Source organism: Hyperolius riggenbachi, chromosome 2 (assembly GCF_040937935.1).
Source record: "Hyperolius riggenbachi isolate aHypRig1 chromosome 2, aHypRig1.pri, whole genome shotgun sequence".
NCBI lineage: Eukaryota > Metazoa > Chordata > Amphibia > Anura > Hyperoliidae > Hyperolius > Hyperolius riggenbachi.
In genome coordinates this window covers 324,063,910-324,078,433 of record NC_090647.1, presented here as the reverse complement: position 1 = coordinate 324,078,433, position 14,524 = coordinate 324,063,910, and the positions used below count along the sequence as shown (strand labels likewise).

Genomic DNA, 14,524 nt, shown 5'->3' with positions numbered 1-14,524 from the left:
TATATACATATTTTGTATTTGTATTTTGAGGAGAAAACATACTCGCACCATTTGGTCTATAAGGCGTGCTGTAGCTTGTGGCCAGGAAGGAAGCGGCATGTAGCCTATTACAAGCCTGACGGAAGAGATTTGAGCCAATAGAAAAAAGACACTAAGCGGTCTAAACCAACCATGGTTGAGTATGAAAGCACCGTAGCCAACCAGAATGCTGCTGGGGAGGGAGCTGGTGGGGCGGTGTCCGGGCGTACTTGTGTTAGCTGACTGTGTCCCGGTGAAAGGCGCTGACACTCGGGGATCAGGTGAGAATGAGCTATCTAGGGAACGCAGAGTGCTGCTGGGGACTGGCAGCCAAGGAGAGCAGCTGGGGAAATATGACATGACGGAACTTAGGAGCTGACTTGGCAGTATAGGGTGTCACAGTCTGGCCAGTTACTGTGGGGATTGAAACTTTTCCAAGTTAGCAAGTGGTGTCCGATGAAGTTGTTATTGGTAGTCTTTACTGTAGTTACATAGGAGTTTACCAGGAAGTACTTGTCTTTTTATTAGAAGTATGGTATGTTGTTTTGAGGAGTCATTTAAAAGTTATTTACAAGCTTATTAGCAGCAGCAAAGCCAGTTTTATGGATTGAGAAAAAGTGTACGTTAGAGTTGCTATTCCGTTCTTTTTTTTTATATAGGACTAATCTTTTTATCCCATATAAATAATAATAATTGTTCTTCTTTAAGTACCATCATAATGCCATCAAATAGACTGACATACATTGATCACATAGGGGGACACAGGAGCAACCAATCATTTCACTGACTCTGTCAGGTCCAGTGACTTTGTAGGATGAGATCTTAAGGTGCCCATACATCAGAAGATGCATGGGCAGATCGACCAAGAGACAGATATATCTGAATGTGATCGGAGAGAGATCTGTTACCTGGCCATATACCACAGGACGATTTCTGATCGATTTCAGCATGAAATCTCTTGGGAATCGGCATTGTGATGCCGCATCCATTGCCTCTGTAGCTGTCCCACCTAATATAAAATGTTCCCTTCTGGTGCAGTATACTTTATCTGTCCATGTCCGCCGCTGGCTCCGTCTTCATATGCGTGCCCCACATGGTTGCCGGGATAACAGTACTGCCCTTGGCTTAGACAATCTTCTAGGTGGATTGCTCAAAATCTGTCCCTTGTGGGGATTGGGACTCGATACCTTGGGTGATAGGTCAGTGCCCGATGCTATATGGACACATTGCTTGCCTCTACGCTAGCGATGTGTTCTGTTGCCATGGAGTGGGAGGAGAACCTGTGCAGGGCAGTGTTTGGACATGAACATTTTGCATATCTGGTCAGTTTTGGAAGGTTAATAATTTATCTGACATCCTGTACAGACAACAGAATGCTGAATAAGGAAAACTCAAATAGTATGTTGTGCCTTATGCTGGGCATACACGGCGCGATAATTGTTATCAATCGAGCCGCTGATGGCTCGATTGATAATATTCAACCTGTCCGATCACCGTGGCGGATCGATTCCGTGCTCGATCCCCGCGGGTGGACAATGGAAGAAACGAGCGGCTGATAAGGAAGTGCCCGCTGGGACGAGCGGGAATCGATCCGCGCGGATGAGCGGGGACGCGCCGGCATCAAGCCAGCGTCTCGATTCCGGCGCAGAATTGCACCGTGTATGCCCAGCATTAGACTGCCAGCTTTTTTACAAAAGCCACAGGCCAGTGCCAACTATGTGTGTATTGTACCAAAGTTCAAATCAGCTAGTAGGATTGTTATTGAGGTGCTAGAAAATTTTAGATGATTGAAAATTATGTTAATTATGATACAGAATTTCACTAATTATTATGAAATTATTATGAAAATCTATTGTAAAATGGACTAATACTGTCTTGTCCTAAAAGCATTTCTCTGGTCCATATTAAAGTTACATAGACTTGAAGTAATGTTTGCATATTTCTGCATCTATTTTAGAATTATTTGCATACTTCAAGTAGAAAGGTGGCACTGAGCCAAAACTTGTACTTAAAGTGGATCCGGGATAAACTTTTACTCATTGCATACTTGTGTTCCTTTCATATAGTTTATAGGGCATTCCTCAATTCCTCAAGCCAAATAATTTTTTTTTGTTTTAATACTCTAATTCCCTATAAACTAAACAAGTCTTGCCCTCAGCTTTTTCACAGTGCCTTGGCACTTTAGCAATGGCTTACCGGAGCTCAGTCTAGGCAGGAGGAAGAGGTTACTAGCCTGAGAATTCTGAGGCAGAGGGGAGGAGGAGAGGTGACTGAATTTACACAGAGGCAAGCTGATAGCATTTCCATCCCTCAGCCTGTGACAAACAGAACATGGCTGCCCTCTTCTCACAGGAATAAATAATCATAAATTGTTGAAGCTGTTGGCAGCTAGATATGCTGTGTAAACCAGGCCTGAAAGATAAATCGAATTTAAACCGAATCTTGATCACCATCATCACAATTTCGGAATCGTCAAAGTGGCGATTATCGTGATGTCGTTTCCGCATGGATTTAGTTTGGAGACACAGCTTCAAACTTCCCCCAAGTCCCGGCGTGTGCAGCCTGCAGTGTTGAGCATACCTTCTGCACGAGTCCAACGCTGTCCTTCCTCTTCCGCCTCTTGTGCACGGCATACTTCCTGGTTCCTGTATGTCACATGACTTTAGTTAAACAAAACATCCAGATTTCAGGTTCACTTTACAGCAGAAATAGTTTCCCTATAAACTAGCACTCTTCACCTTTTTTCATAGTGTAAAGAAAACACACATACAAAAAAAAATAAATAAAATAAAATAAAATATATATATATATATATATATATATATATATATATATATATATATATATATATATATATATATATATATATATATATATATATATATATATATATATATATATATATATATATATATATATATATATATATATATATATATATATATATATATATATTTTTTTTTTTTTTTTATTTTTTTGTGAGAAACTCTGACCAGGAATTGAACTTTATCCCAATCAGAAGCTGATACCCCCTTTTACATGAGAAATCTATTCCTTTCCACAAACAAACCATCAGGGGGCGCTGTATGACTGATATTGTGGTGACATCCCTCCCACAAGAAACACTGAGGGCCGTGGTACTCCTGGCAGTTTCCTGACTGGAGACCTTGTTGCATTGCGGGAGGTAGCGGTTTACAGCTGCTTCCAAATACCAAAAAAGCATGCAGCAGCTACATCACCTGCCAACCGTAAAAATGTCACCATGTAATGTCAGAATGTAAATTAGGGATTTAAAAGATTTTACAATGGGCAAACACTGACTAAATCATTTATACATAATTATTGTAAAAATGAAGCACTTTTTTTTTTAATTACGTTATTTTCACTGGAGTTCCTCTTTAAATTGTATTTAGGATGTTATGGAAATCACCACTTGTGCTTTTAACAGGCATCTGATGTGCCTAATGGGCAATTCTGTTAAACCTTGTAAATGCTACTAGCTTGCAGCAGTTATATTTTAAATGCATTTGCCATAGTTCCCGATGACAGATTTTTTTTTTTAATTGAAGATGTATATAATTACTAGTATTATAAGCATATTTTTATGTGACTTAAATGGGAACTGCAGTGAAAAGAACATAATAAATAAAATTGCTTGTTTACAATATTTTTTTTTTTATAGATAATTTAGTCAGTGTTCACCCATTCTAAAATCTTTCCTCTCTCATCTACATTCTAAAAATGTATCACTGGTGGTGACATCTTTAGTCGTGCCAGGTGATCTGTACGAAATGTTTGTAAGGCCCAGTGCACACCAAAACCGCTAGCAGATCCGCAATACGCTAGCGGTTTTGGGAGCTGATTTCAGAGCGATTCTAGGTATGTTTAGAGAGGTTTTCTAAACATACCTAGCGGTTTTGGGTGCGTTTTTGTGTAGCAGATTACACATATTGTTACAGTAAAAGCTGTTACTGAACAGCTTCTGTAACAAAAATGCCTGGCAAACCGCTCTGAAGTAGCGTTTTTCAGAGCGGTTTGCGTTTTTCAGAGCGGTTTGCATTTTTCCTATACTTTACATTGAGGACGAAACGCTTCCGAAATCGGCAAACGCGCAGCAGGAGGTGCGTTTGCGGCTTGGCAAAATACTCAAACCGCCGGTGTGCACCATCCCATTGCAATACATTAGCCAAGCGTTTTTCCAGGCGGATGCGGCCGGCGGATCGCTCCAAAAACCGCTCGGTGTGCACTAGGCCTTACTGAGAGTTCTATGCACAGGGACATATTGCTTGCTTGGCAGTTGGAAAAAGCAATTATTTCCTTCAATGCATTGAGGTTCATAATCGCTCTGATTGAATTGGTTAGAAATCGGTGCATTTGGCCTGATCATTCAAGTGATTTCCATCCAAATTTACTCGATTGGATCAATCGGCAGCAGATCAGGAATGTGTTGCTAGCGGCGTTTGATACGGTGACTGGCCTCTAGTGGTCACAGCACCCCTTGTGTCTGTCCTCTGTATTACATAATAGGCGCCAGGGGACAGGAAGTGAACAGCAGTTTGAGCAGCTGGCGGGGATTTCCTGCTGAAATAGATTGAAAATCTTTGTGGAGGGAAATCGAGCAGATAGATCCCTCTCTGATCAGATAATGATCGGAGAGGGATTTATCTGCTGGCCGTATCAACCGGTGGCCACTTTAAGGTCTTTGTTTTTACGGATTGCCCAACAAGCTTGTGGCTAACCAGAACTCCTAGGAGTGTGCGATGGGCCAAAAAGAGCCAAAAAGCTCTCTTACTAAAATGCTATGTAAAACAGAAGTTTGCCTTCTTAAAGGACCCCTATCGCGAAAAAAGTAGGCAGTTAAAATCTGACAAAACTGACAGGATTTGGGCCAGTCCATCTTCTCATGGGGGATTCGCTGGGTTTTCTTTGTTTTCAACAGCATTTCCTGAACAGCAGTTTAACTGCCAAAATAGTAAGATACCAGCCAACCTCCCTAATCACTTGCACACTATTTTGTCAGTTAGACTTTGTAATTTTACGCGGTTTCCAAAGGTAACAAAACTAGCTGGCGGCGGCGGCAGAACGCAGGATCATCCAGGACCGGCACTGGACAGGACGGCTGCTGGGGGCTTGGGGAAGCCGCAGGTATGTGAAACTGTTTTTTGTTTAGGAGTTTACAGTTCCGCTTCAAGAAAGCAAATTTTTATCTTTGCTCTCGTAATGTTTACTACTCTAAGACCGCTCCACGCCAACGAGCGTGTCCATGGCGGCAGCCCCAGGACCGATTTGGCTTCAGGTCCTGGAGCCGGCTACTGAAGGAGATCTCCTTCTTGGGGGGCGGAGCTCCCCCCCTCTTCAGTCTCCGAGCGGGGAGACTGTTAGCTGGCTATTTACATAGTGCAGCGCTGCGATCAGTGTGACACGGCTGTCCTCTTGGGGGACAAGAGAACGATCGGCTCTCATAGGCAGAAGCCTATTACAGACGATCGCCAGGATTAGCCGGCTGGGGGGAGGGAGGGGTTTCCTGACAAAAAGAAAAACATTAAAAAATAACACAAAAGCACACACATAAATATTTATTTAAAAAAAAATAATCAACCGGAGGGCGATCAGACCCCACCAACACAGGGGGAGGGGGGGGGAGGGGAAATCACTCCTGTGCTGTGTTGTGCGGCCCTTCAGCTTGGCCTTAAAGCTGCAGGGGCCATTTTAGTAAAAATTAGCCTGGTCTTTAGGGGTGTTTACCACTGTGGTCTAGTGGTTAAAGACCACTTTACTGCAACACTAAATTGACACCCTTCTTCTACTTACAAAACATTACCATTAACATTACCCAATAGTGGTGGCCATCCTACAAGCTCATCTCGCGGCACTTAGGAGCGCACCCTACGCTGACAGGATTGTGCAATATTAGTTATTAGTTGTATATGATTAGTGCACTGCATCAAGCCTATTGACTTCAATAACAGCAAAGCTGCTTCAGTGTTGTGACCTGTGTGCTGTAGTTTTTTCACCTAAGGCTGGTTTCACAGTGGGACGTTAAAGTCCCACGTTACAGCAGCCAGTAACGCAGCCTAACTCACAGCACTGTAAAATCAATGTGCTGTTCACAGTGCACACGTTGCGTTACATAGTAACGCAGCACGTTTAAACAAAGTGCTGCATGCTGTATGTTATACTGGGCTAAGCCACGTTAGACTGTTTGCACATTATTATTATTTAGTATTTATATAGCGCCGACATATTACGCAGCGCTGTACAGTGTATGCTCAGTAATGTTGGAGGAGGAGGTCTCCCCTCCTCCTCTGCGGCCAGCCACATGGCTAATTAATATTCACTGCACTGTGGTGACTTGTGGTGGAACTGTAGTGTTGTCCGGATCATGAACGAGTCGTTGATCCGGGTCTTTTTTGTGAGTCGAATCATCCGGATCATCACAATGAAAGATTCGGTTCACAGTGGATGTCTGTCTGGAAGAAACAGGAACATACAGAGTGTACAGTGCAGGGAAAGTCCTGTCCTGCTAGTCATTTCACCCAGTCTGCTTCCCTAGTAAAATGATTCAAATGATTCGGTTCAAAGATCCGGATCTTTTCAATGATCCGATTCAAATGATCTGAATCCTTAAAAAGATCCAGACTTCCTATCACTAACCTGGAGCGGCTGCTTTGAGAGCTGCATAACGCAGCTCAATCTGACGTCCAACTTCAACACCACCATGCGTTGCGTTAGGGGCACGTTATGTGACCAAAACGTCTCCTAAAACGCAACGTCTTGGTGTGAAAGTAGCCTTAAACAGTGTTTCTCAAACCTGTCCTTGTGACTCCCCAACGGTGCATGTTTTGCAGGCAACCTCTCCTATGCACAGGTGGGGTAATTAGTGTCTCCGCTACATGGAATTTACCAAGCTGAGACACTAATTACCCCACCTGTGCATGGGGGGGGGGGGGGGGGTGCCTGCAAAACATGCACCGTTGGGGAGTCATGAGGACAGGTGTGAAACGCTGACCTAAAAGATAAAATGGTGGAGAAAATATTATTTTGGCATAAGGCGTAGGTTACATGACAGCTGCAGACCATTCCAAGCTAGGAGGGGTACTTTATCTCAGTCTAGAAACATAGTATCCGGGAACAAAGCTGGCGAGGTCACCTGAAAACTGTTCAGTGGCATTTTAAGTATAATCAGTAGCTGGGGATAGGAAGAGCATGATGTTACTATCTTTGCCTGGCCTACCTGCATCTCTTTGACTTACACAAGACGTCCCACATCCATCAGACAAGCCAAGTTCTAGATATTTGTCTAACTTTAGTTGATGATATAGTTATTTGTAGCATTATAGTGATTAGTGTCTATATAATACAGTAAAGTCTTGAATTTCAAGCATTTTGCTAGACAAACAAAAATTTTATTTCATTTTGACTTGACATATATGTATTTTTTTCAAAGAAGTTCTTTTATTGAACACTCCTCTTAACAGACCTTGGCCCGCCAAACTTTTGAAGCATATCGGTCACTTTTATACAAAACCGTATATGATCTATTTCTTGAAAATGTACTTTTTGCTCCCTAGAATACCATAAAATGAACTTGCCTTTCGTTTCTCGTGTTATATCTTACCATAGATACTTATAAGAAAGGTGCCTCTGGGTTTACCCCAAAGCTGGTATAGGAAAAGAAGCCTGTTCAGACTATGCGCGTTCCTAGCTGTTTTCAGGGAATGCGTACGGGTACCAAAAACGCATAGAAACTGCTCCTAATGCTTTTGAATGGGCTAGTTCACATGTATGCGTATAAGATGCATACGTTTCTTATCCGCATTGCTGCATGCAGTTCTGTGCGTCACGCATAGAAACGGACGCAATGAAAGTCTATGGACGCGTATCAAAAACGCGTACTATTGCGTTTTTAGCGTACGTTTCCCTCTGCGGTTCCCATAATTCTTTTTTTCCCCTGGGTCACGTGTGTGTGCAAAACGCAATAGAAAACGCATTAGAAAGCTTAACTTGCGTTTCTTTGATTTTATACGCGTTCTTCATATGCTGACAGTCTGAACAGGCCCTTAGGATTTATCAAACATTTGCAGGTTGTGTTTTGCGGTATGCTAATAGAACATTTGTTCATGGACATTTAAATTAAGAATAATTGATGGCGAAATACTCTCCCTACAAATGTGTCATAGTATTCCTATTGTGTTTTGCTTTTGCTATGTACCGCCTACAGGCTATACTGTACCACTAGATTGTCTGTATTTCATATGTGTGTTGTATGTAAGTCTCTACTTTGTCAGTGCCACTGTAATTGTAAAGCGGTATGGAATATGCTGGATCTGTGTAAATGTATAACAATGCTATAAAAGTTAAGCTGAAGTACAGAAATGGGAGAATGGAGAGATGTTACAATTTCTTATAAACTTCACAATAGTGGAATATCCCCTTAATCTGATGAAATATAGCAACTGCTGCTTATGGCAGAGTAACCGCATCAAATCGATAGTAGATGACACTGTAGTGATTATTAGCTTTTAGCCCTTAGCTTTTAACATTGTTACTTTTCTATTTGTTCCTTTCTGCGTGTTTATAGCTTAATTGTTAAACAACCTTGTACGTCATGTACTGTTTAAAGGCCCCTTCCACAATCAGTTACATTTGCGGTAAATTTAAAAAAAATAACTAAAAATGTATTTGCATGTTTTTTTTTTTTTTTTTTTTTTTTTTCCTTGAATTTTGTATTCACCCTTCTATTAGATTTGTGAAAAATAGTTCTAAATATACTGCCTAGTATCTAAGTAAGCAGAGCGCCTACATTCTACCTTTTTGCATGAAAAGGCTTGTGTGGCTAAAGCCCCGCACATACGAATGAGGTCAGAGGAAAATTTGGGCACAGGGTGAAGCCGAAAAATGTATTACCCTGCTATTGCGAATTCCCTGACGTTGTTAATTACTATTAGGGATCTGGACTTAACAGGTGACAGTTTGGGGCAGAGTTCTGTACAGGCACATTGCTAGCCTGCCGCTATGGAATGGAGCAGATGGCCAGTGGCACATGACAAAGCTGTATGGAGTAGGCAGGCTGAATCAGAGTACTCTGTGCTTAGCCATGATGATCTGCTAATCACTTGCCAATGCATCAAGGGTGCTCAAGGGCTGCTGTACACACGCTAGATTCTCATAATCGTCTAGTGTGTGTACAAGGCTTTAGGGTTCTGTTTTGTGCACATGACCTTGGTTGTTATGCTCTGATGATGGGAATGTTGCAACTGCTTGGCTCATCATGTTAGACAACAAGGACATAGGCTAAAGACGGTGCAGGAAGTGAATAGTGTACATTAAAGCAAACCTGAACTGAAAAATAAGTCAAAATAAACATACACGACATACTCAGCTCCTGTGTAGTCTGCTTACCAATCTTTCTTCTATCCTGCATTCTGTGATCAATGAAATTCTCCATCTTCCATTTTAAAAATGGTGATGACCCTGTAACAGCTTCCGGGTCAGCACTTCCTTAACCATTAATATCGCTTGAACCATAGGGAAACCTAGACATACAAAAGCTTATACTGTACATCTATCTATAGGACTGCTTCTGTCTTGCTGTTGAGGAAGTGAACTTTAAAAAGAGGAAGTAAGAGGTGGTAGCAGTTTACACTAGGTGGAAAGCTGAAATAGAGTAAGCTGTCATGTATTTTAAGCCTTTATGGTACCCATAGATAAGGAAGTGGTTGGAATTGTGACTTCAGCTGTTTTTCCACTTGCTGCAATCCGCTCAAAAAAGCGGATCACTAGTGTTTTGCCAGTTGCAACAGCACTGCAGTTAACATGTAAATCGCATGCTTATTTTCCATCAGCACAATTTGTTTTTGCTCATCCCCCCCCCTAGACACTTTTCAGTGTGATCACGTTTTGTTCATGGTGCAATCGCAGTGAGTGGAAAAAGCAGGTTTTGCAAATCCAGTGCAATTGTACTTGTGCATGGAAAATCAGCCTTCCTGTTGTATGCATTTGTGTCTGAAACATTTTTAGATGAAATAAAAACCTTGTTACGGACTATCTGTTCTGAAAAAATGGTTTTCTCCATGATGCAAGTGTAGGTTCACACTAGAGCCGTTCCAGATTGGATCCGTGTCAAACAGATCCGTTTTTCTAAAAGACGGATCTGTTTGACACAGATCTGATCTGGATGGCAGACACGTTCCGATTTGCCCGAAAGGAGGAAGTGTTTGTAGTCACGTGAGACACAGCTTTGAGTGCAGCGTGGGAGGCGCCGTGGAACGGATGAAAGAAGACTGCTGCTGGGTAAGATTACCCCCCCCCCCCCCCCACCCAGCTGCGTTAATTATCCGGATAAAATCAGAATGAAACCCATTTAGATTTCATCTGAATTTCATTTGTTGCTCATCACTGCATGTCAATTCTGCCTAGCAACTGGGAGCATTTTCATTGGTTCAACATGAACCAATGAGAATTCCTTGTTGCTGAGGATTCCCATTGGTCTGTTCCAGTGAATGGAGAGTTCCTGTCTGTCTCTGGGCTGTTTAGAAGGACCGAGCGGCGGTGATGGGGGGGGGGGGGGGGGGGGTGGGGGGGGGGGGAGGACACGAGTATACGGTCACTGCTGTGGCGTGGATGCGATGAAAACGGGCGACGCGGATGCGGCGACTAGCCTAGTGAGAGCGGACAGTGTCCATTCTCATAGGCTTGCATTGGACATGTTTTCCCATTCAGTGCGGACTCTCGGCAATGTTTTCTCTACGTGAAACGCGGATCCTTTTGTGATCCGTGTTTCTGCACAAGTGGAAGTGGGGCCTATTTCTAACATAGGATCCGCTTCCTGCATTTTTAAACACTTATCCCTAGGATACGTTTTAAAACAAGCGTGTACTGGCCCTGACACAGAAATCATCCATGTCCTTTACCTGCAGGTACTCTTTGACTGCCTTTTGCAGCCACTGCACATATATCGTAGAACTACGGAAGTTTTTGTAGTGGAGTAGAACCCAAAAGTGGATTTAGTCTGCTACTATGTATTTCCCCCCCCCCCCCCCCCCGTAATTCTTTGTAACCATATATGCTATGTATGTATTGCGGAAGCAGCATAAGGTAACGTGTCCTTGTCACTGACTCTGGAAAGTGACCCCGAATGACGTGAAGACAGGCCAGACCCAATCTAGTAAGAGAGCCTGTATTTTGTCCGTCAGGATAGGGCTATTGGATGGCTATAGTCAGAGCTGCACTGAAGCACATCTTCATACCATGCAGTTCAGAGCCACCCACAAAACTTATTTGACTCTGCCTAGTCCAAATAAGTTTCTTCCTGTTGTGCAAGTGGAGGTCCATGCATGCCTAGCAGTGAAGCACAGAGGAAAAAAACTGTGCAGGAGCTGCTTAGTTCTACTGCGCATGCGCAGATCATACCTGCACATGCTCAGTCAGAATGCACTCATCCATGTCCAGGAGCGTGGCTGAAAGAATTATCCAACGGGTGCCAGAAAAAGTTAGGGGGTAAGGGCGTAGTAATAGCCATAGCAGCTGCTATGGGGCCCAGGTCGTACTTAATGTATTTACCATTAACTTTTTTGTGTTTCTTCACCCTCTGACTTTCTCAGTGCCCATGGACTACATGCAGTGTTGATTATATGAGAATGTAAATTACCAATTAACTTGTATCCATAGGGTAGCGGCAGGAGGTATTGCTTAAAGAGACACTGAAGCGAAAAAAAAATATGATATAGTGAATTGGTTGTGTACTATGAATAATTACTAGAAGATTAGCAGCAAAGAAAATATTCTCATACTTTTATTTTCAGGTATATAGTGTTTTTTTCTAACATTGCATCATTCTCTAATATGTGCACATTACACAACACTCAGCATTCAAAATGAGTCTTTCAGAGCAGTCTGTGAAGTAATGACCTCTCCTCTAGCAGAGGAAAAGTAAATAGTCCAGGAACAGTTGAGATAATAAAAGTCAGATAACAGCCCTCTCCACGACTAACTTATGCTGGATACACACCATGCGTTTTCGCGTTCGATGCGGCCGTCGATTCGATTCTTTCTGACATGTCCGATTCAAGCTTCGATGGATCGTTAGGTCGATTTGCCATACTTTACATGGCATTCGACCTAAAATCATCGAAATTCGTTTGGAAATAATCGAATCGACGGCCGCATCGAACGCGAAAATGCATGGTGTGTATCCAGCATTAGTCGGAGAGCTTAATGGCTTGTTTGCATAGAGATAACAACTGGAGTTTTTCAACTCTTCCTGTACTGGAAACAATTACACTGATGTATCTGATCTTAATGTTTTATTTCTTAGCTGTGCTACACATACAAATCATAATATCATCATTTTTTTTTCGCTTTTAAGAGTCTTTTTAAGAGTGCCTACATCTGAGGGCCCAATGAAAGTTTTGCTATGGGGTCCCATGATCTCTAGTTACGCCACTGAGATGGGGGTCTTCCAATTGCAACATGGGTTGTAAGGGCTCTTTCACACTAGAGGCTGCAGTAGAAAAGGCTGAAAGTCAGCCTTTTGCTTAACGCCAATACATAGCGCTTTACAGCTCATCGGAAAACGTCGTTTTTTTTGTTTTGTTTTTTTTTCTATAAAAATAAGTGAAGTCAGCTGTAAAACACTTTGAAAACGCTGAAGTTGGCGTTTTCCATTGACTATCATTGAAACGCCAACAGCCAACTTGGGCTGTAAACAGCCCTGAAAAAGCTCCTGGGAGCGTTGAAACGCAATGCTCCAAAACGCAGAGTTAGATGTGAAAGGTAAAATGAGTCTATGGACTTTCATTTTACCTTAGAAAACGCCAACTTCGGCTGTGGCGTTAAAACGCCGAAAAAGTCCTCTGGTGTGAAAGGGCCCTAAGAGGATCCAGAAAGCCTCGATTCAGAGGCTTCCCGTTAGAGGCAAGTATGTTGTGGTTTTTTTTTTTTTTTTCTTCTTCTTCTTCTCCCTATAATGCTGGGAATACACGGTTCCTTTTTGAGGCATATAGATGGTTAGATAATTTCCGACGTGTCTCCCGCTCAATCGTTTCGCCGCTCTATTTCTGATAGAAGTGAATGGAAAAAGATAAGAAAAACGGGCCGAAGATTAGAGAATGGACTGCAGAATCTAGCGTCAAAAACGATCGAACGGAGAAACGAGTGGCAGAAACCGTGTATACTCGGCATCAGGTATACTTTAAATCAGGTATACTTTAAACATTTAACTCATAGTGGACCTAATCTTTTTCACGGGACAGAATGAAAACCGAGAAATGCACCCTGTATGTATTTAGAGAGATTAGCTGTCTGATTCCTCCTCATCTGTGTCTAATCACAAGTTTTAATTTGATCTTTTCTCTGGGTCAGCTGACTGCCAAGGCAGATGAGCAAATTTAAAAACACAGGATGTTAACATTGTCTGTTTCCATGAAAGCAGGAAGTAGAAACACGACAGATCTATTGTAGGATTTGTATAAGCAATAACAAAGAAATGTTTTTCTTGAAAGGTGGTTATGCTGTTGCAACTTGCATATCTTTGAGAGCAGAGAGGAAGTTCTGAGGCGAGGTCTGCTTTAAAGCAAAAAGACCTGTAGAACATTTTAAGAGAAAAGCTAATGGTGTGTACACACTTGAAAGAAAAATGAAAGATCTTAGACCAATTTTACCCCCTTCCATGTAGTATGAGAGCCATACTCTACACAGTCTATTCTATTGAGCTGAACTCCCCATCAGATAAATTTTTTTGCAAGATGCTGTAGACATTCAAAAGATCAGTATCTGCAAAAGATCCGTTCCTGCAAAATGCATTCTGAAGCCCAATGCACACCGAGCGGTTTTAGGAGCGATCCGCCAGCTGCATCTGCCTGTGAAAACGCTTGGCTGATGTATTTCAATGGGATGGTGCACACCAGCTGTTTGAGGTTTTTAGCAAACCGCAAACGTGCCTCCTGCTGCACGTTTGCAGAAGCATTTCTGCCTCAATGTAAAGTATAGGAAAAACGCAAAGCGCTCTGAAAAACGCTATATCAGAGCGGTTTTCCAGGCGTTTACTGTTCAGTAATAGCTTTTACTGTAACAATGTTATTCTGCTACACAAAAAACGCTCCCAAAAACACCAGGCATGTTTAGAAAACGTCTCTAAACATGCCTAGAATCGCTCTGAAATCGGCTCCAAAAATCTCTAGCATTTTGATGATCTGCTAGCGGTTTTGGTGTGCACTGGGCCATAGTCTGATATCTGCAGATATCATACACACCTTGTTTAACAGACAATCATCTGCAGATCATATCCACCAGGATGGATTGTCCGATATGCAGATGAATGTCCGTTTAAAAAGGTGTGTATGAGATCCCACAGATATCATAGACTATGAATGCATTTTGCAGGAACTGATCTTTTGCAGATACTGATCTTTTGCATGTGTGCAGCATCTTGCAAAGATTATCTGATGGGGAGTTCAGCTCAATAGAATAGACTGTAGGGTGTTCTCTCATACTACATGGAAGGTGG

The 14,524-nt window shown here is 42.3% G+C and overlaps 1 protein-coding gene across 1 annotated transcript in view; it reads left to right on the top strand.

The window, feature by feature from the left end:
* The first annotated feature begins 209 nt into the window (after positions 1–209).
* WASF2 (WASP family member 2) overlaps positions 210–14,524 on the top strand; it is a 73,266-nt gene continuing 58,951 nt past the window's right edge. Inside the window, exon 1 of the mRNA XM_068269255.1 lies at positions 210–299. The gene's annotated coding sequence lies outside the window, so the exon portion shown is untranslated. The remainder of the gene's footprint in view (positions 300–14,524) is intronic.